The sequence below is a fragment of the Pleurodeles waltl genome, chromosome 6 (genome assembly GCF_031143425.1).
Source record: "Pleurodeles waltl isolate 20211129_DDA chromosome 6, aPleWal1.hap1.20221129, whole genome shotgun sequence".
NCBI classification, from domain to species: Eukaryota; Metazoa; Chordata; class Amphibia; order Caudata; family Salamandridae; genus Pleurodeles; species Pleurodeles waltl.
Window position 1 is genome coordinate 380094110 of NC_090445.1, and position 20275 is coordinate 380114384.

At 40.8% G+C, this 20275-nt stretch overlaps 1 protein-coding gene across 1 annotated transcript in view; it reads left to right on the forward strand.

Moving 5' to 3' along the window:
• The window catches only part of LOC138299769 (purine nucleoside phosphorylase-like), a 248556-nt gene extending 233457 nt beyond the window's left edge, over positions 1-15099 (forward strand). The window contains exon 7 of the mRNA XM_069238310.1: positions 10476-15099. The gene's annotated coding sequence lies outside the window, so the exon portion shown is untranslated. The remainder of the gene's footprint in view (positions 1-10475) is intronic.
• Positions 15100-20275: the final 5176 nt, after the last annotated feature.

Here is a 20275-nt window from a genome sequence, read left to right on the forward strand (position 1 = left end):
TCAGTGTGTACTTTGACAGTTGCATGTGTCTTTACATGTATCTTCTCCATTCTTAGCTCTTGATGGAATCTGTGGGAAAAGAAAGAAATGGAATCATGTAGTAAAACTTCCAATTACAAGAGCAACTCGTAGGTTTTAAAACCAGCACATATATGCCAGCTCACGCTGTAGTGCGTTTGTCCCATGGCTTTGACATACTTCACGTAGACACAGTGGAGAGTCTTTTTCATACATTGAATCGTCAGGTGCTCCTGAAGCCTGTACACAGCAGTGAATTCCAACTTGTGAGTGGAGTCTCTGCACAGTAGTAATCAATGCTGGGTTTTGCAGTCGCCCTGTGACATGGTAGGCAGCCTCACCCCAGCTGCTCAACCTGTGCTGCACCTCAAAAAAACGGACCTGATCAGTTGTTCTAATGGGCCATTATACTTGTTATGTCACCCTGCTCTACTACCTTAATACACATACTCACCTACCCACACACTCCAAGCATCAGAGTGGAACTTAATAGCAGAGAATGTGCATGCTAGCTCATATTTGTTTTTATGCTGTGCACAGTAAGCCAGTGTTTTAAGATGGCATGTACTGTCGGGTTGTGAGTACCTACACTTCTTAAATTTGGAGGGTATCATAATTTCCCAGTAGAGCCACTTGGAGGGTTGGAGAGTACTTGCAATTCTCGACAGGTAACAGGGGGCTTAGGACAGTGAGTACCTGCACTTTTATGTTTCAATTTCTAGCAATAAACAATATAGCATAGTTAAAAGCTGGTCTTGGAACAGTATTACATGAGTGCTATGTCGAAGTCACACAATCCACTGTTTCGCTCCCATGTGTTCAGTTTGCTAGGTAACTTGCACAAGTGTTCTTGAAAAATGTATGTTTAGTTTGTAAAGGTAAATCTGCTCCATAAGAGGGCCTTTGAAAAAAACTCCATGGATTACTGTTAACTTCATCATAATCTTTGGGGCAGACCGTTCGTTGTTGTAGATTGTCACAATTAAAGCTCTTTGGCAAATCTGTTTAATCGTTTAAGATATCCTGGACTCAGCTCATCCTTCGGACTTTGGAATATCTCCTTCACATTCTCACAGGCAGATCTCACAATTGATCTTCAGAGTTCATCCTTGGGTGCAGCTCCTCTTTGGGACTGCTTCTTTCACTATAGATTGCAGTGCTTAATTTGTAAAGGAAGGAGTACCGGTGCCCAAGGTTCTGCTCAGATGCCCGCAGCCAATGCAATTAAACAGTGTCTTTCTGAGCGCCTAAATTAGGTAGACTTAAATCGACTTAAATGCCTCTTTAATCCACCCACTACCAAACACTCCTTGACCACTTATCTCCAGCATTCTCCCTATGTGAAGATTTTTCCATCTTTTTTTTCCTCCATCTTTCAAATTTGTGTGTTTTCCCTCTCATACACCCAAGAAGTATCTGATGCAGGTAAATAAGTGCTGGTTCCCAATAATATGTGCTGGTTTCCCCCCCCGGCAACCACTGGCTCAAATTAAGCACTGAATTACTAAGTGTATGAGATTATTTGTGGGCAGGCATCTTCTGAGGGTGTCTCAGGTGGTAATGCCGCCTCTTGTCAACGAAGGCCACTTCATGTTCTCCTGACTTCACAACTTTCTGTGACCAGCTGTTGAAAAGAACACTGAATTATGGTACGCAATCCAGCATTTTGATTCTTCACATTCCGTAGTATTTCAGTATTTTGCACTATGGCCCTGATTTATACTTTTTGGCGCAAACCTGTGTTAGTGCAGGTTTGCGGCAAAAAGTATAGTGCCAGCTAGTGCCATTCCTAGACGCTGGCCGGGCGTCATATTTATGGAATGATGCTAGCCGGTGCAAAGGATGGGCTAGCATCAACAAAATTTACGCTAGCCAGCTGGGGGTGGCAGTATCAGAGATGTGGCTTTAGCACCAAAAAATGACGCCAGGCTGGTTAGAGTAAAAAAGAATTACTCTAAGCAGATTAGTGTCATTTTATGGCGCTAAACCTACCATGCCAAATGACTCCTGCCTTGGAAAAGGCAGGAGTCATGCCCACCACCCCAATGGCCAGCACAGGGGACAAGGGTCCTCTGGGCATGGCCGTTGCACCCTGTGCCCTGTATGGGGGCCCATTTCAGGGCCCCCTATGGCACTTAAAAATATTAAATAAAATACTTACCTGTGCCTACCTTTTCTTGCCTGGGATGGGATCCCCAATCCTCCGCTGTCCCTCTGGTGTGGGTGGGGATGTCCCTGGGGCATGGGGTGGGCACCTGTGGGCTTATTCCATGGTATTCCACCATGGAGATAGGCCCACAGGTCCCCTTATGCCTGCCCTGACCCAGGTGTTAAAAAATGGGGCAAAGCAAGTTTTGAACCATTATTTGACCCCTCCACCCTCCTTTGCACCATTTTTGCACTGGAGTATAAATATGGCGTTAAAGCCATAGAGTCATTTTATGCACAGGAATGCCTACCTTGCATCTCATTAATGCAAGGTAGGTTTCCACTTCCAAAAAATTACTTTTACTCCATAAATTTGGTGCTAGATGGGTCTAGCGCCAAAGTATAAATAAGGAGTTAGCTTTGCACCGAATTAGAGTAAAAAACAATGACGCTAATTCGATGCATACAGAGTATAAATATGTCCCTTAGCTCTCAAAAGTCTGTTTATATTTGTAGCGCCTTTGCTGTGTAGTATATGTAAATGCAATTTTCATATATGCAGTTTCATTAAATAAAATAAGCTTACTGATGGTGAGGCTATCCAGTTCTATTATTTCCCCGAACAAACCCAAAATGCAGAGTTAGTCTTCTGCAGTTGTAACTATTTTTGTAAGGTGGGGCTCTTGTCTCAGGGCTACCACTGAATGTCACCCCGTGTGCTTCACTGGTGCCTGCCTGCTGGTGCTGTATGTTCTGTGTCATTTACAAGGTGAATTGTAAGACTGAATCGTTCATTCCAACCACCTTCACGAAATGTGGCAGGGATGGAGAAACTTGCAGGACCTAACTCTAGAAGGAATGCCTGTTCCTTATCCGATTCTACAAGCTTCTGTAGCTAAGAGCTCACCTCTTCTCATTGATGCTGCTAATCAGTCCCATGAGCTGAGCATGCCTTGGGTAGCATGCTTTTCTCCTGGACTCTGGTTTCTTGTTGACTTATCTCCAACTAGTTACGCATCCTTTCCCCAAGATCCTTCACTTTCCTTTGACATCTGCTTGCGCCTCGGATTTGCTGGTACAGACCTAGTTTTTCAGATTTGTACTGGCAAATTTCAATAAATTTAGCACGTCTTGGTTTTCAGGTGTTTCACTGAACACAGGTGAAAGAAATTGTCTTGTGTTCCAGTACAGAAGTAGTTACCCGTCATTGGCGAAAGCGATTTAATCAACACAGACGATACGGTGTGTGAAAAATACGTTTAATTAGATCACTTAGCACCTCATTATGTTTGCTTTCTTTGTTGGACCGTGCAGTCAACAAGTTGTCTTGAGCCCCTCGTGCTGTGCAAAATTGTAACTCTAAATCTGCGTGGAATGCTCCCATCCTTGTTTATCATAATCTGGCGACCGCACACCTGTTTGCGTATAAACGGGATGGGCTCGATGAGGAGGCTGATTAATTCGGCGGTGATCCTTTGTGCGGCAAAGGAAAGTGTACTGGGTAACTAACCGCTGTTACCATTTACTGAATCTGTATCCTGCCCAGATAACATGCCGCTGATCTTCATTACAGCGAGGCCCTCGTTTTGAGTTTCTCAGAATTACAGATTCAGATGGAACACGGAGTATTAACACTGCCTTGAATATTTCAGCACTCTGGGTTATTTAGGACACATTTTACAAGGTAAAACATGGCAGGATATGTCCTCAGAAAACAGCCTTGAATTTTTGAATTACAAACAGAAATCAGTGCAGGAACAGATAGTAATTGTCCCTTCCATAGAGGATTTCTCGCAAAGAAGGGTCACACAACACCCAGAAATTAATGCACACTGCTATTTTGAAATTCCCTAATGCAGTAATTCTGCATTGGAAGTCCCAGAAATTCCGCAATGGGAGGTGCCTACGTTTCATGCTTCCTGGTCGCAATCTTAAATGGGTGACTCATCCGCAGACGCAGGCACCCTGTCACCACATTACTACTTAAAAAAAACTTGAGCAGATCTTCTATTAAAAAATATCAAACCAGTTTAGCTGGTGGGCCCTGTACCAGAATTGTTTGAAAACTCGCACACATCAAGTTTGCAATGAGAAAATGGAGGTGTCAGCGGAGCAGAAAGTCCCCATTAACAGATATTTCCAAAACAAAATAATGATGCACTTTTTTCCTGGAATCTACATTACCTTGTAGTGAGTGCTCCTGTACCACAGCATGGAGATTCAGCATCAGTGGTGCTAGAGTGATTTTGAGAGTGGGGGGTCTGACATCAATGTTGCATCACCTGAGTCAAAGAGATTGTGAAAAATCCAAGTGTCAGACAACGAACAAGTGTAGCAAATGAGCCTCAGCAGGGTGTGGTAGGTAGCCAGCGTTTGTGCATTTTGGAGCACACTGTTGCCAATATATAATTAAGCATGGTGTGGTAACTCACTTTCATTTACAGACAGCACATTTGTCATTGAAATTGCCAATAAATTTGCAGTTTTACTAATAAAACCATACTGAGCACAAACAACAGTGTGTGGAAATTGGGTTTCAGTGAATAATTATCATTTGCACATCACTAAATAGTGTCTTGATTTGTTCTGATCCTATTAAAAACATTTGTTTCAATTACACTTCAGAATTACAAAAAGCTTCATTTGAGGTTTTTTAACAGCTGATATATTCAGAAATGTGTGTACAGTCCACTGATAGATATTTATATTTTGTGGTGTATGAAAAAAAACGACTTGCCACACACAGCCTATCTTTCTCACTCCCAGTACACTTACCTTCGCCCAAGAAGGCACAACATGTTTTATTTTTTTTCATTCTGGTTTTTCAATAGCCAACATTTTGACACAATGTTTTTCAATCTACATTCCCTACTGCAATTTTGTACTGCAGGCACATAACACACATTAAACAAGTTTACCTATTTGGATGGAAGTGACGATCCTATTTCTAATTCCAGTTTCTTGGATATTTAATAGCAATTGATGCATTGTTCAATACCCTTTGTCAGCTGCATTGCTATAGGCCTAATAGATCTTCAACATACTTTAAAAATATATTTGGGCTTCCTCCCCTTCTTCTCTCCCCCAAGACATGTTTGAAAATGTTGGCAGATGAAGTCTAATCACATAACTTTAGATATTGGTCTAGTGAAAGTAATGAATGAAAATAATTTGTAAAGTGCATTGCTACCTAAACAAAAGTCTTCACAATAAGGGATGACAAAATGAGAGGTGAAAATTGCGCTATGTTAGAAAAGCCAAGTTTTATGTTTTTTCTTGAAGGACTAAAAATTTGAGTCACAACAGACCTCAGGAGAGAGTTCCAGTCCTTCTCAGTTACAAAAATGAAGGATCAGTATCCAAATTTTAACTCTCCCAATCTTAGGAAGGGGCAGGACGTTGGCTGTCACAGAACGTAGGCTTCTTTAAGGAATGAAATGAGTGGTACAATGCTGAAGAAATAGAGTGCACAATGACAAATAAACCACACTTTGAAATCAGATTGTTTGGGGACTGGAAGCCAGCAGAGAGCAGAAAAGTATGAATTAATAGCAAAGGGAAGAGACAGACTTCCCATGAAGCACATAGCAATTTGGAAACAATTGTAAAGCAGTGAATATTACTACTGAGTTTTAATTGGGATTCATCCAGGAGAGAATTTCTAGCACAACATGAATACAAAATCTCTTGAACAGAGTTCAGATCAGTGCTGAAGAATTATGTGCAAAGGACATCTGCGAGAAACCAAAGGACGATATGAGTAAATCTAACTAGATAAAGTAAATAATACATAACAAGGGGCTCAATAGGTGTCCTGAGGGGCTCAGCAAGTTATTTTAGATGTTTAGAACATGACTAATATGGTGGGAGGTGGTATGTTTGGAACCTCTTAGATAGGAAAAAGGTAAGCCATGCCAGGGCAGTACTTTGATCCCTGACTTGTTCCAGTTGATTGTTAAGCACCGGATTGGAAATGTGGAACTACGATCTAGTAATATCAGGGATGCTTCAGCTCCTTGATCATTAATAAGACAAACAAGAGCAACTTCCATTCCAAGGAAAAGTTGGGAGTTAATTACATTCAATGAAGAAGGGTCTGTCTAGGATCTGCTGAAGATGTTTTAATAAGCATTCAAGGCTTTTCCCACTCAGTAGGAAGTGACTCTGAAGAAAGGGATATGTTGCAAAGGCAATTTGGGCAAGAGTTATGATATCTGGAGTTAGTGTCCTGACCTGGAATAGGAGTCCTGTGGGGGCAAATTTAATAGAAAGGTCCAGATGAGTTATAGAGGGAAGGTTGAAGTTTGACAAAAGCAATGAGGGTGGGTCAAGACAACAATATTGCAAGAAGGATGCATATTAGTTTTAAAAGAAGGCACTTTTCTATAAGGAAAACAACTTTTAGGGATTTGCAAAGCTCACTGGAAGGCTAAATGAAATTATTATTAGATGCTGGTTTAAAGGGATTTTTTTACGAAAGAAAAAACCTCCTCAGAACAACTATCAGTTACATCAATTCTAGAAGCAACGTAGTATGAACAGGCAGTTATATTTTTGTATTGTACCCCTTAATGACCAGGCAACAGGTGGATTTAGCAGAAGCACTGTGCCTGGTTCAATGTTTTATCAATAATTTTGAACTGATATTTGACTTTAACCAGTTCTTTAGAATACCTTGACAAGGCAGGAGTGTTTTTTTAACACTATGCAAAATGAGTAGAGCAAACATATTAGGAGCAGATTGTTTGATGGTTAGATACACTAATGCTGAAGTTGTTGCCAAAAACAGGCTTGGACCAGGTTGTTGCGAGTTCACATCAGAAAAAAGGTAAGGAATGTTCATACCTCAATCTTAAGAGGAGACATATGGGCTGAGTGGTATGCTGCTTTATCTGGTTAAGCAGCATAAAAGCCAAGGGGACACAAGCCTGTTTGGTCCATGCATAAGGGATACATTTGGTAGATGAAAGAACAGTGAAGGAAGTGAAAATGGGATCAACAATGTGATCAGTTTAACAAGTGGAGGCAGAGTCCTCTGCAGCTTGGTTGGGTTTTACACACAAAGGTGACGGGCTACACCATATTTGCTGTACATGAATTATACAATGTATTCATTAGAATACGTGTTCTACTCAGAAGATAATTAAAAGCGTGTCATAAACAAATACTTTAAAATACATACAAAATGAAGGAAGAAGCCCGAGAAAGATTTTAGAAGCACTTTAAGATTGGTTAAAAACTGTAGCTCAGTTTCATAGGAGGTTGAAAAGGGTGACAAATTACCACACTTGGAAAAAACATAACCCCGTGGTGAGGTGTTTACTGGGTGCAGTAAACTCTACTTATTCTATGTTTTGCACTTGGAAATGAGCCATATAATGCAGAATCATTATTTAACTAAACAAATTCTGTTTGTTTTGTAGTTTTTGTAAGTATTTTCCCTCTTTAGATATCAGTGGTAATGACCTGCTGAAATCTCTCTGCTGAATAATATTTATCTTACACTTTTTGATTTAGATTCCTGTGCAAACAGGGTTGTCCACATTGATCAGAATTTACAGGTCTGCTTTGAATTTGAGTCTATGTATATACAGTACATTAGAAGCTACCTTTCACTGCTGCCTTAAGGAAATAAACTTGATTCATAGACAGTTGATTATCTTTTTATGCACATAATATTGATACCCTCCTTTATACATATGTATGCCATACACATTAAGTAAATCAATTGATACCATTCTGTTCCCCCTCACCCATGCAACACCTTCAGACCCGTCCGACCACCCCCCTCCTAACCCCACTTCACAGGCAAACAAGAACTGGCATTTACCTGGTTACATCGACGAGAAGACCCACCTCCCACAAAAATGCAGAACATAAAAATACTCTCCCTTAATATCAAGGGTCTAAATCACCCAACCAAATGAGAGAAAATCCTAGACTATACACATAAACTTAAGGAAGACTTTGTTCTCCTTCAAAAAACCAAGGTGGCCATGAAAGAGGCAATTCTCCTAAAAAAAAGCATGGTTTAGTGACATCTCATACGCCCCAGCCACGAACACAAAAATGGGCTGATTACCCTTATCTCAAAAGCCTCTGGCCTCACTATCCTGTCCTCAGAAGCAGACAACAAAGGGAGATGGCTTCTTACTAAAATACAGAGGAACAACACTGAAATCACAGTCATGAACATCTATGGCCGAAATAACAACAACCCTACCTTTTGGATTAATCTCAATAAAAAACTCTGAACTTTACCTCTCACTTGCAGAATGCTTCTAGGGAGGAGATTTCAATGTACCCTGGGACGCCACCCTTGACAGGAATTCTGCATGTCAATTTAAATCTACAAATCCCATAAATAAATGATAAACATGTGCAATTCTCTTAAACGTAAAGACATATGGAGACTACTTAATCCCACAGGGGAAGATTACTCATTTTTCTCCCATCCACACAATACATTCTCTTGCGCTGATTATATCTTAACTGACGAAATTCACATCCCAGCAACCTCTTCCCCAACCATTGAACCAATCCTAGTCTCAGACCATGTCGGTATTTCATTACTCTACAATTTCGCTTGCAATACATAAGGAACAAAAACATGGAGAATGAAAAACGGAGGATCCCTCCTTCAAGGAAATAATCAAAAAAGAGATTGATGAATACATAGAACTCAATAGGTCTTCTGGTCCAAATGCACAAAACATTTGGGATGCCCTGAAATGCACTATCCATGGGCAAATGATGAAACCTATGTCAAAGAAAAACAAACTAGACAGCAAAACCTTAGACCAACTAGAACTAAAAATTAAAGCACCTCCTCAGAAACCATATCATTCTCTCAAATTAAAGACAAATTTGATTTAAAGTCCTAGACCTTTATCCTTTCCTTAAAATAAAATCACTTATAGCCAAACATAAACCTCCAACCCCCGACCTACCCAACAAATTAGAAAAGTTTTCCAAAGGCAGACACCTAGCTTCCAAACTGTACTCCCTCCTATCCCCCACAAAAACCTCACTACATAAACCAACACAAGACAAGGGGAAACTCTACTTTCAGATGCCGACAACACTCCAAAGTTCTCACCTGACTGGCCATCTACCTGGAGTAACCTCACTTCCAACATAATAACTCCATCACTAGCACAAAGCAGGTACTGGATTGCCAATATGGCCCACTGGACTGTGGCCAAATTTTATAAACTAGGCCTCCGATCCTCCGACATATGCTGGAGCTGTGAGAAGGGAACAGGACACTTAAAACACATGCTAATGGGGTGCACCTCCACCAAAAACCTCTGCCGGGACATCAGTAATACAATATCTCAAATACTTCATACAAAATGGACTCCTACTTTAGCCTCTATTACACTGGGCATCCTTCCCACTGACATTAAACAAGCATTAAACAAAGAGGACTGTCTCCTATGGAACAGCCTAGTCACAACTGGCCTTAAAGTTGTCCTCAATGAATGGAAAGACTCATCCAAACTACCACCCCCACACATGGTGGGAATGGGTCCATTTCACCAGAACTGCCTGTCACTCACTAAACTTATACTTGATGACAACACCAGTGAAGAATTGTAAACCCTGGTGCAAACTAGACAACTTTGGCCCTGATTTATACTTTATTTGCGCCTCATTTGCATCATTTTTTAACACAAAAGCAGCACAAACTTACAAAATTCAATTGTATTTTGTAAGTTTGCGCCACTTTTGCGTAAAAAAATGACACATGCAGCGCAAAAAAAGTATAAATCAGGGCCTTTATGTCTTGCTTGTCTATGTAACCACGATCATCTGATCACTCGATCATTCATGCATTTACCCACTCATTCTCCCAGTCCCCTCCCCTCGCGCCCACCTCCTCCTCTCCCTACCCAGCCCTTCCCCATGTACTCCCTACTTTTCACCCTATCAACTTCTTCTCTTTTACTCTGACTCATTCATCTTCAACTGAGGTACCTTAATCAATCACCACAGCATCAAAAATCGCTCCGTCACAACACATACACTGATTAACCTCACCTCACCATTGCAAACAAACACACTTCTCTCTAACTTTTGTAAATGTGGACCGACTCATGCTATACCTTAAACTACTGTTCTGACTTGATTTGATGTTACCATATGATGCATTGTGTCTTTTCATTTATGTTATTTTAATGTTCTGTTGTATAAAATCCCAATAAAACACTCTTGAAATAAAATAAAAAGTACATTAATTAATAAAACAATATTCTACATAATGTCTGATGCAACATTTCTTTTGTTTGATTTACTTTTAAATACAGGTGCACCTTGTGAACGGATTTGGAGGTCCAAGAAAAACAACAAAAATGCGAATATGTAAATGCTGATTTAATATACCATTTACTTTTCCTTCTCCATACACCACGCTACCTGGTTTCAACATTTTGGTGTTGGTTCTGCCTTTATAACATTCATCTCTTTCCTTTCCCCTGCCCCCTTTAGTCCTCAACTTCTCCTTTCTTGCTTTTCTGCCCCTCTCACATTCACCTCTCCCATCTCTACTGTACTAATCCCCTCTCATCTCTCCCCTAGCCTCTAAACTTTATTTCTTGGTACAGCCTTTCTCTTTGGAGCAGTCTTTGTGATGTGATCCTAACTACAAATGTGATGGGAATTAGGAAGTGATCCAGTTAGCAGCCTTCCTTTTACAGGTGAAAATCAGTCCATTTATAAATAGGAAGAGTGGATTAATTTTAAAGAGAGATAACACTTCTTCTAATGGCATTATTTTTTTATATAGGTCTACTTCCATGCTATTTCCTACCCAAATCCCTTATTTGGCCACACTAATGATCTGAGCTACAGTAGCATGCAGGCTTACTGCTGTTTGGAGGTGGACCTTTTAATCATCACACTGACCTGAGGACTCAAGGAAGGGGACAGAATACAAATGAATTACCTTCTGGTCAGTGTAATGCTTCCAGAATTATATTTTTTGTGATTGCTGTGTGAGCACAGGTAAAGCAAGAGTTAGCTACCTCTAGGGCAGAGACTGCTGCCTCAAAAGAGAAGGTAGATAAGTTACAAAGTAATCCCTTTGATATTCTCTCAAATATTCAGGTGGTGAACCATGGTTACCAGGTACCTCAAGCAAGAACTTGGCCACTTCTCAGATACAGGTCACAGTATCTCCTCAAATCCGTTTGGTCACCCCAGAAAGGTTCTCAGGTGACCCAAATAAACTACAGGTGCTCCTTGACCCACATTTATTCTTCATTTCATGTGTCATCCTAGTCCATTCCAGATTGCTCAATCCCTAATTGCCTTCATTATCTCCTATATGGCAAGGGGTGCTGCTTCATGGGCTTCCCCTTGGTATGTAATGATAACTTAATCCTGTATAACTGGGAAGATTTTTGATCAAAGAGCAATACTCTGTCTGACCAAGAATTGCTAGAGTTAAGACATGGAAATAAAGACTCAGGCCTAATTTATATGTTGGCTGAAAGGGTACTCTGTTGCAAGGGAGCCCCCTTTCTGTTAACATAATGGTCTGCCTGCCCAGTTCAAATGTGGGTTGACCTTTGATGTAATGCTGGTGGAGGCTACTCCAGTTCTATTGAAATTAAACCCCTTTGGGGGCCTGACAGAGTAATGGTCATCTGAGGTTGACCTGTATGGCAACCCACCTAATTAGATGGATATTTCCAGAAGTCAGTTTTCACTGCCCATCACTTCCAGAAAAACACTGGTGGTAAGGGACAGTGAAAACAGCTGAATGCCCTGTTCACGATGGGGACAACTCCCATGGCGAGTAGGGCATTTTGTTTATTTTCAAAAACAAAATGCTTTGGGGTTCTGTTTTAAAAAAAAAAAACTTGAAAGTTTGTCATATGGCTCTGTCATGTTAACTGAGCCATCCGTGAAACTTTCAATGCATTTCCAGGGACCACTGTGACAGTGGTTCCTGGAAATGCTTGATATGTCATCTGATGGACGTCTCAATACAGTGGGTGAAGTAACCTTGGTATGGCAGTCGCAAAGTACTTGCCATGCTGATGGGTAATATTCCATCCGCCAATATATAATTCGGCCCTTCCTCAAATATCTGACTATCTTAAATCATTTATTGATGGAAACCTCTTGGCCAGAAAAGAAAATGGCGGCCTTGTTTTATCAAGGTTTTAAAAGACGAGTTGAAATATGTTTTGGTGTAAATAGACCTACAGCCTAAAACTTGTACAGCCCCAATAGACTTCACTCCACAGAATGGCCAATCGAAGAGGAGACCGTAAGGGAGTAGATAAGGTGACCCACATTTTGAAAACTTAGATTGCCAAACCCCACTTGTGACTCAACTCCTGAACACATGGAGGCAGACTCAGTTAGGTTCCTGTTATCTAAGGGAAAAAAATATCACAACATCGCAATAGTCAGTGCTTATATTGTGGTTAAAAAAAGGCTCTATGGTAAGGAATGCCCCACTAAGCCTAAAGGCAAGAATCTATTTCTTCCTGGTAAAAAAGCTAGAGCTGTTTCAAATAAGGTAACCAAAAACTTAAAAGCTCAAGTTTGAAGGAGGAGTCTATACTTGAGCAATTAGTATATCCCTTTGTTAGAAATAGAAAAGAAGAATTATGAAAAACCTAATTTAATATTACTTATGTATTTTGAACTAGGAAAGGAAAAACACCCAATGCAAGCAAAGATTGATTCTGGAGTCACAAGAAATTTTGTGAACAATGCTATAGTCATTAATGAAAGAAACCCCAGCCTGAATCGGCTGTGGGTGTAAAACCCCTCTCTTCAGAACCAATAGCAGCCCACACCATTCCTCTGTCTCTGAGCTTATCTCCAGATTTGTGTAAACACATTGAAAGTGCCCAAATCAATTTTAATGATGCAGCCCAGTATCTATTCCTATTGGGGCCTCCATGGTTTATTAAACACAGCTCCTTGATTGGCAGCCTAGAAAGCTCAGTTTAAAATCACCCTATTGTTCACAGAAGTCTTTCTTGTTTGGGATCCAAATTAGCGTTAGCATCTGCCCACCGGATTGCCACAGGCTAGGAAATAAAATGATCCCCCCTAAAGTATATCAAGAGTTCCAAGATATTTTAGTGAGAATAAAGGTGCGGTTCTTTCCCCCATCAAATGTATGACTACCAAATTGAGCTGATCCTGGGGCCTGTCACCCCAAGTAGCACAATTTGCACTCTGTTTGAGAAACTAACCCAGTATTTGAAAAACTACCTTGATGAATATCTGACCAATGGGTTTATGTGCCCATTTCGCTCCCCCACTTTCTTGCTTTCATGTTTTTTGCCCAAGGCTAATGGTGAGCTCAGACACGGCATAGACTATAACGTCTTAAATAAAAACACCATAAAAAAATCAGTACCCTTTTCCATTCATCCCTGTCTTTTTGGACCAAGCTAAGGTTGCTACCATTGGTTGTAAGTTAGCCCTTCATTGGGCCGACCATTTGGTGAGTATTTGAGAAGGTGATGAGTGGAAGTGGGTTTTTAAGTCTTTCTTTGGATGAGTATAATTTCATGGCTGGTGATTAAAGAATTCATGCTCAAAATTTCTCAACTGTCTTGCTAGCCTTGAGAAAGAACCACTTGTTTTACAAGTTGAGCAAGTGGGAGTTCTACATGACTGAGTGGAATTTTTAAGCATCATTTTATCACACTCAGAACTAAAAATGGCAGACGTAAAAGTAAAAGTGGTACAGGATTGACCTGAGCCCACAAATAATCATGATGTCCAATGTTTTCTTGGTTTTACCATTTATTACTGTTGGTTCATTGATCATTTTTCACACATTGTGGCCCTCATTACACATCTGTTGGGATGCTCTAGAGGCCCTCAAATTTTTAAAGCAGGCTTTCACCTCTGCCCCTTTTCTGGCCCACCCCAATCCTGAAGAGCCATTCATTATGGAGGCTGATGCCTCCGAAGGGGCCACTGGTTCAATCCTATCACAGATGTGGTTGGAAATTTATCCACCAGTTATCAATCACAGACTGACAGGTAAACAGAGTACCTGAACCAAACCTTAAAACAGTTTTCATGATGCTACACTTCTGAATCCCCCAAATCATGGGTAAATTTATTATGGCAAGCAAAATTCACTTATGGATTCCATCCATGATTCCTTCCATATCGTTACCTCTGGTCTCCTGTAACGTTGTTGTATAGCTCTTTCAGCCATATTTTAGAGTCATTACTTTAGGAAACTAGGCCTGCTGTTGTGCACTCTAGCCCAGTTACATTTTATTCAGCATCACCTGATTTTTCTAGCAATAGCCACATTAGTGTTAATGTTTTATTTTTCTTTATCTTATTAGTCTTTCACCTAGAAAAGCATTACGTTCTCAGTAGGACATTCATTTCACTTTGTGCTTTCTTCAAGGCTGCAGTCAGATAGGGTTGCCGGCAAAAGTGGTATGCTGTGCCTCCAACATTCACAGAATCACACACACACTCATATGTGAGGACCTTTTCTTAGAATGTCAACTGTTTTATTATAAAAACACCCCTTTGTCCCATACACATTAGAGGGAGATTCCAGCCAGATGACCACGACTGCATGCTGATTGCTGATTGCCTCGCTACAGTTGCTTGCTTAGAGTGCCAAAACCCTGGCCTACATGGGGACGGTGTCTCTGTAGACTACAGGTTTCCTTCCCCAGGTAAAAGGGATGATGTTTTCCCAGGGAAAACCTGAAGGGCAGATTATGCTTATTATGGTGTGCTCTAACATAGTTTGGGTAGAAGACCTATATATCACTCCTAGTGACAGTATGGTGGGACTGTTTTTTTGTGTTTCACTCTCCTTGTCACAATTTAGCTTTTGTTGTGTTTTATCATCCTAGTTATTGCAACACATGCCATTTTATCTATGATGCAGTTACTTCAATAAACCCTCATTGAACCATATTCTGCCTATGCTTGTCTTTGCTTGTGTGAGACTAATGTAACTGAGAGAAAGGGATGAGATCTGATCGACCACGATTCCCTTGAGCAGTCTTTCTTGTCATACGCCCAGATGCCACAATCATCCCTGCTCTTGGGTGAAGATGAGGCACTGCTAGTTAGCCGGAAAACCCAAATTAGGGCCACAGGCATCACATGGTGTGGAATTGTACCTAGTACCACACAATCAATGCGATCTTGCCGCCCTAATCCAGTAGCCTCATAAGGATTATGAGAACCTATGCGACAATGTAGCCTAAATCCATCAGAGAGTAGAGAAATTACAAAAGATCTATAAAAAATTAATTGCCATCTTTATAAGACAGAGCTAAACTACATAAAAGTTGCTGATTGTCACCCCAAAAAAGATTTGACACATCGTCTTGGAAGCAAAGTGTGGCTATCAACCGAAGGTTTAAATATCAAAGTAAAGAGTCCATTTCATCATAAATTCATTGACCTTTTTGTAGGGATACATCAAGTGAATCCAGTAACTAACAAGTTGAAACTACCTCCCTCTTTTAAAATTCATCCAGTATTCCATACCTTACTTTTGAAGCCAGGCTTGAACATCATATATAGGAGACCTCCGCCAGTGCTGGCAAAAGGCAATTGGAAGAATGAAGTCTGTAAGGTCATGGATGCCATTAGGTGGGATATCGCGCCTATGGTATCTGATTTCTTGGAAGGGCCATGTTCCAGAAAATTACTCTTAGAAACCCACAACTACCATACATACCCTCAACTAGTCACTCAGCTTCATCAGCATTTCTGTCATAAAGTTCGCCCTCAAAGGTTCTTGGGAGATACTGTCAGCCAGAGCGAAAGTGGTGCCTTCGAATTCTCACGTTGGGGACTAGGCCAGTTTGTTTTCAACATTCAAAAACATAGCATGAGAGGGAGCTGAATAGAGAATAAGTGTTCTATTCACAAAGACAAGATAACATGATGCAACAGCGTTAGTACCTTACCTTGTTCCCTTATGTATGCTTTAGACTTGTTTTTGCACATGTTGAAATGGGACTACATATCCCAGGAGACTTAGTGCACAGCCATTTTAGGTGGAGGCTTGCTATAAAAAGCAGCACTTCGCACCTTATCCTGAGTCATCCAGAAAAGTGGCAAGCTCCTGTTGAATGCCTGCTTTCAAAAGAAGATTTCCAATGGAATTCAGTGGATTGTGTCCATCTAGGAGAGCTCTCGCGCTACTTTTCTGTTACAAATTCTGATGATTATTCAAGCCATGCAAGTTTATTTTTAAAACTAAAGGAACTCTTTGAGAGCTGTATATTTAGGTAAAAATCCAGAAATACTTTGTATCTGTAGAGAGTGAAATGATACATCAAGCAGTTTGACACAAATTAGTTAAGGTCTCTTGAGTAAAGAAAATAAATCTAAAATACTTCATTTCAGTTTTTTCTGGAAAAGAAAGGAGCAACATCATAAATAGTCTCAAATAGAAGATTGCTATAACTCCAGAAAAGGTCACTGGAAGGATATTTTTGAAAAAGTCTAAATGAAGACAAAATATAATTCAAGACAAGTTTGTTTTAATTTATTGAAAATCAAAATACCTTACTCTATTATGAACAGTGAAACGCTTTGGAGCAGTTTTTGTGACGTGGTCCAAGGTGATCCTAACTACAGATGTAGTTGGAATTATGAAGAGATCCAGCTAGTCGTCTTCTTTTTACAGGTGAAATTCAGGCTGTGTATAGATGAGGAGTGTGGTTTTAAAGAGAGATAACATTTCCTCGAGTGACATAATTTTCTTATGGGTCTCCTTCCCTGCTGTTTCCTTCCCAAACCCTTCCCTCACATGAGCACAATAATTATCTGAGCTGTAATAGCCTAATGACTTAGTGCTGCTTGGAGGGGGGCCTTTCGTGGAGCGCACTGACTCTTATTATGTGTTGACTTTTTTTTAGCAGATGGAAAACAAAGAAACTAGACAAGGAATAGTTTAACAAAATGTATTTATTTTTGCTGGAACTTATTTTTTCTTGTTTCACTTATACTTACCTGGGGCTATTTTCTGGTCTTTGAGGGACAACGGAGGAAGCCCAAGCCTGGAAAGAAAGAGAGAACCAGAATTAGAAAACTGATTTGATCCCCTCCTATTGAATCATATAAGAATTTTGAATAGGCTCTATGAACTCTATCTTGGTCAGCTGGCATGATGGAACCCACGTCCCACAAAGATTGATGTGAAAGTTGGGATCTTGGCCACCCTAATTGAGACCAAGATACATCTGCTGGCTCAGGGTCCTCATCAACAGAAATGAGCGACCTTAGAACAAACACTCCAAACATCAGTAACAGCAAATTAGTCAGGTTTCCCAGAGTCAGGATTCAACCCTGGGAAGACTCGAAGACATCCTATCACAACAATACACTGTCTGAAATATGCCATCTATTGTTCTCCAGAGGTACGCTATGGCACAGCTGTTTTGCCTGCTGTCATTTTTAAAGGCATGCCCTGCCTTGTAGACTGTCTTTAAAAAGTAAAATGTGGGCAAATTTGACTTTGGAAGTTAAGGTACTTCCAAAGTTATAATCTACCTTATTGTTTTACATATATCACTCCCAAGGTCTCCCCTAAATGCCCCAGGGGTGGGGTGGGGTGGGGTGCCCTGTAACTAACAGCAGAAACATTATAACATATGTTTTTTGTGCCCTGGTGAGGGAAAAATTGCACCTTTCATTTTTCCTCATTGTAGATACTTAGCTCCATAGGCTAAAATGGAAATATTTTCCATAAGTATTGCTAGGAGGGAGCTTAATGTGTTATGAAAGGACTCAAAAGAATGGTAAGGATAAATCCAACAACTTGCAATTGCTAAATGTATCATAACTAGTAAAGAAAATAAGTTATAACACTTTATTTTCTGTATACCAAACTCCAGCGTGCTAGTGGTCTATTCTGACTGGTCAGCCCTATAAGGATTAGCCAGGCTGCTTTGATAAGATAATAAGTGGCCTGCACTGAGCAGAGGTTTTCTGATTGAGGGGAGGGGGAGGTTGGAAGATGCTGATGACATGCCACAAAGGGGTCTGGGTAAATCAAATTAAGGCTTCAAAGGAAGCAAGACAGAAAGGAAGGCTAGCCAAGCCTGCCCTCTCAACATGTTCCCCACAGATTGATAGTGGGTTCAGGAAAGGAATTTGCAAATGTCCAGAGGGGAAGTGTTACTGGAAATAAGTCACACCAGTGGATTGGTTTAGCCAGGTCTTGCTCCTCTGGAGGAAAATCTTCCAACTTAGAATGTTAAATGCAGTGCTTTATGGGACAAGAAGATGTCACACTTTGGAGGAAGCTGTCATGGGTGGCACCCTGCAGCTCATTGGACTAGAGTGCCTCCTTCCTGACTCCCAGGATGACTGAATAAAAGTGGCTAATCTGCCTTGCAATTTCAATCTGCTGGCTGAAACCAAACGAATATGAACTACCCTGCTAGAACCCTGGTCTGTAACCCAGAGGACTGCACAGTTGGATACTGCTCCTATTGCACACTGGAACAACAGACCTAAGGATTTTGCCTTGCTTCAAAATGGACTCAGGAGTGGACTCCTTGAAAGCAACAGATTAGCAGTACTTGCCTGCACCAACTATCTCAAACGCCCCCATCCTGTAGTGTGCCTAGTGGACCTTTAAGGATGTGGCCAGGTGCATTGTGGGAATTGTGGTCCTAAACTTCCCAGGACCATCTAAGAGCTTCTAGACCCTTTGAACCCTCCAGAAAGTTTGAGCAACTTTTGCAAAAAGCTCCATAAATGGACTGAGGTACTGGGTTTTTCAGAACCGGTACTGATCCGGTAACCCAGCGGTGCCAGGGTACACCCAAAGACCTCGGGTACTTTCCTGATTCAGACCACAGAAACTCAGAGTCTTCTAGGTGAAGTCAAAGATCGAATTTATTGGCTGCAGCCAAGTAACAAGCGTCCTAGAAGTACAACAGCACGGTTTGTATGTTCTCAGGAGACTGTTTTTCAATGCAAAGTCAGGTTTCCTTATATACAGTTTTTTAAGCTTCAGGCAAACATTCTTGACATTTTGGTTGGTCATTCACATGTTTTCACTACAAAGGAAAAAACAGTGTCATGATGAAACCTCATATTTCATGTCATCCAACCCATAATAAATTACCCGGCAAGGCCTAGTATTTTACATCAGATAAGTGTGGACCCCCAATAAAAACGGGCACCTCCCCCTCGTAAAGTAAGAAGAAGAAAAGAGCAGGTGCAGGTGTGAGCAAGATTAGGCAGGGTGTGTGAGCGATAATAAGGGTTTTATGGCATGGTGTGCCTTGATGCTATCTGATTCGGCCATTGGGAGAGGGACTGACCAAACAGGTTTGGCCTGAGGCAATGGTTCCAGCTTGCCCAGGCCAGAGAGAAGTCAATCAAGGTGTACGTGTCCTTGGAATCAAATCTGACTGTATTATAAGCCTATGTGAGGGCAACTTTTAAAAATGGCTGCTGTGTATAAAATGGGAGCCACGAGTGCAGGACGAAAATGGCGATTTCGAGGTGAAAACGCTGCTGGAATTGAGCGAAAATGCTCATGCTTAGTGTACTAGTCATTATCGGTCTTTTGATACTAAAATCGTACTGCTGTGGCAAATTAAATTACATGGGTCCAGAATTTTTACAACCACAGGACCGACTCGCCATCGAGAGCTAAGCCGACTATCTTCAACTGCGACTCAGCCAGGATTTCAGGTTCATCCCACTGAAAGCTCCAGACCTCCATGATTTGACTGGGGCCTCGTGGAAAAGAAGTCCGATGACGTCACATCAAAATCATCTTGCTGAGAAGGACCACACAATGACGAGACAGAAAAGCTCCAGAAAAGTGCAAAAGTACAATTTTGACAGAGGCCTATTGCTCAGTGTATCTGAGCAGGGCTTCATTGCAGTCAGTCTCAAACTTTGACTTTGTCCTTGGTTGACGCTATTGATTTCTAAGCACTAGAAAGCACATGTTTTTATTTAATCTTTAAAAATTCATAACTCTGGTACCCTATATCGGATTTTTGTTGTTTTGGTGTCATTTCAAAGATAAACATATTTACTATTTTTATAAATGGGTGTGGGATTTTTATTGTGTGTTGTGTCTTAGGTATTTACTGTATTGGTG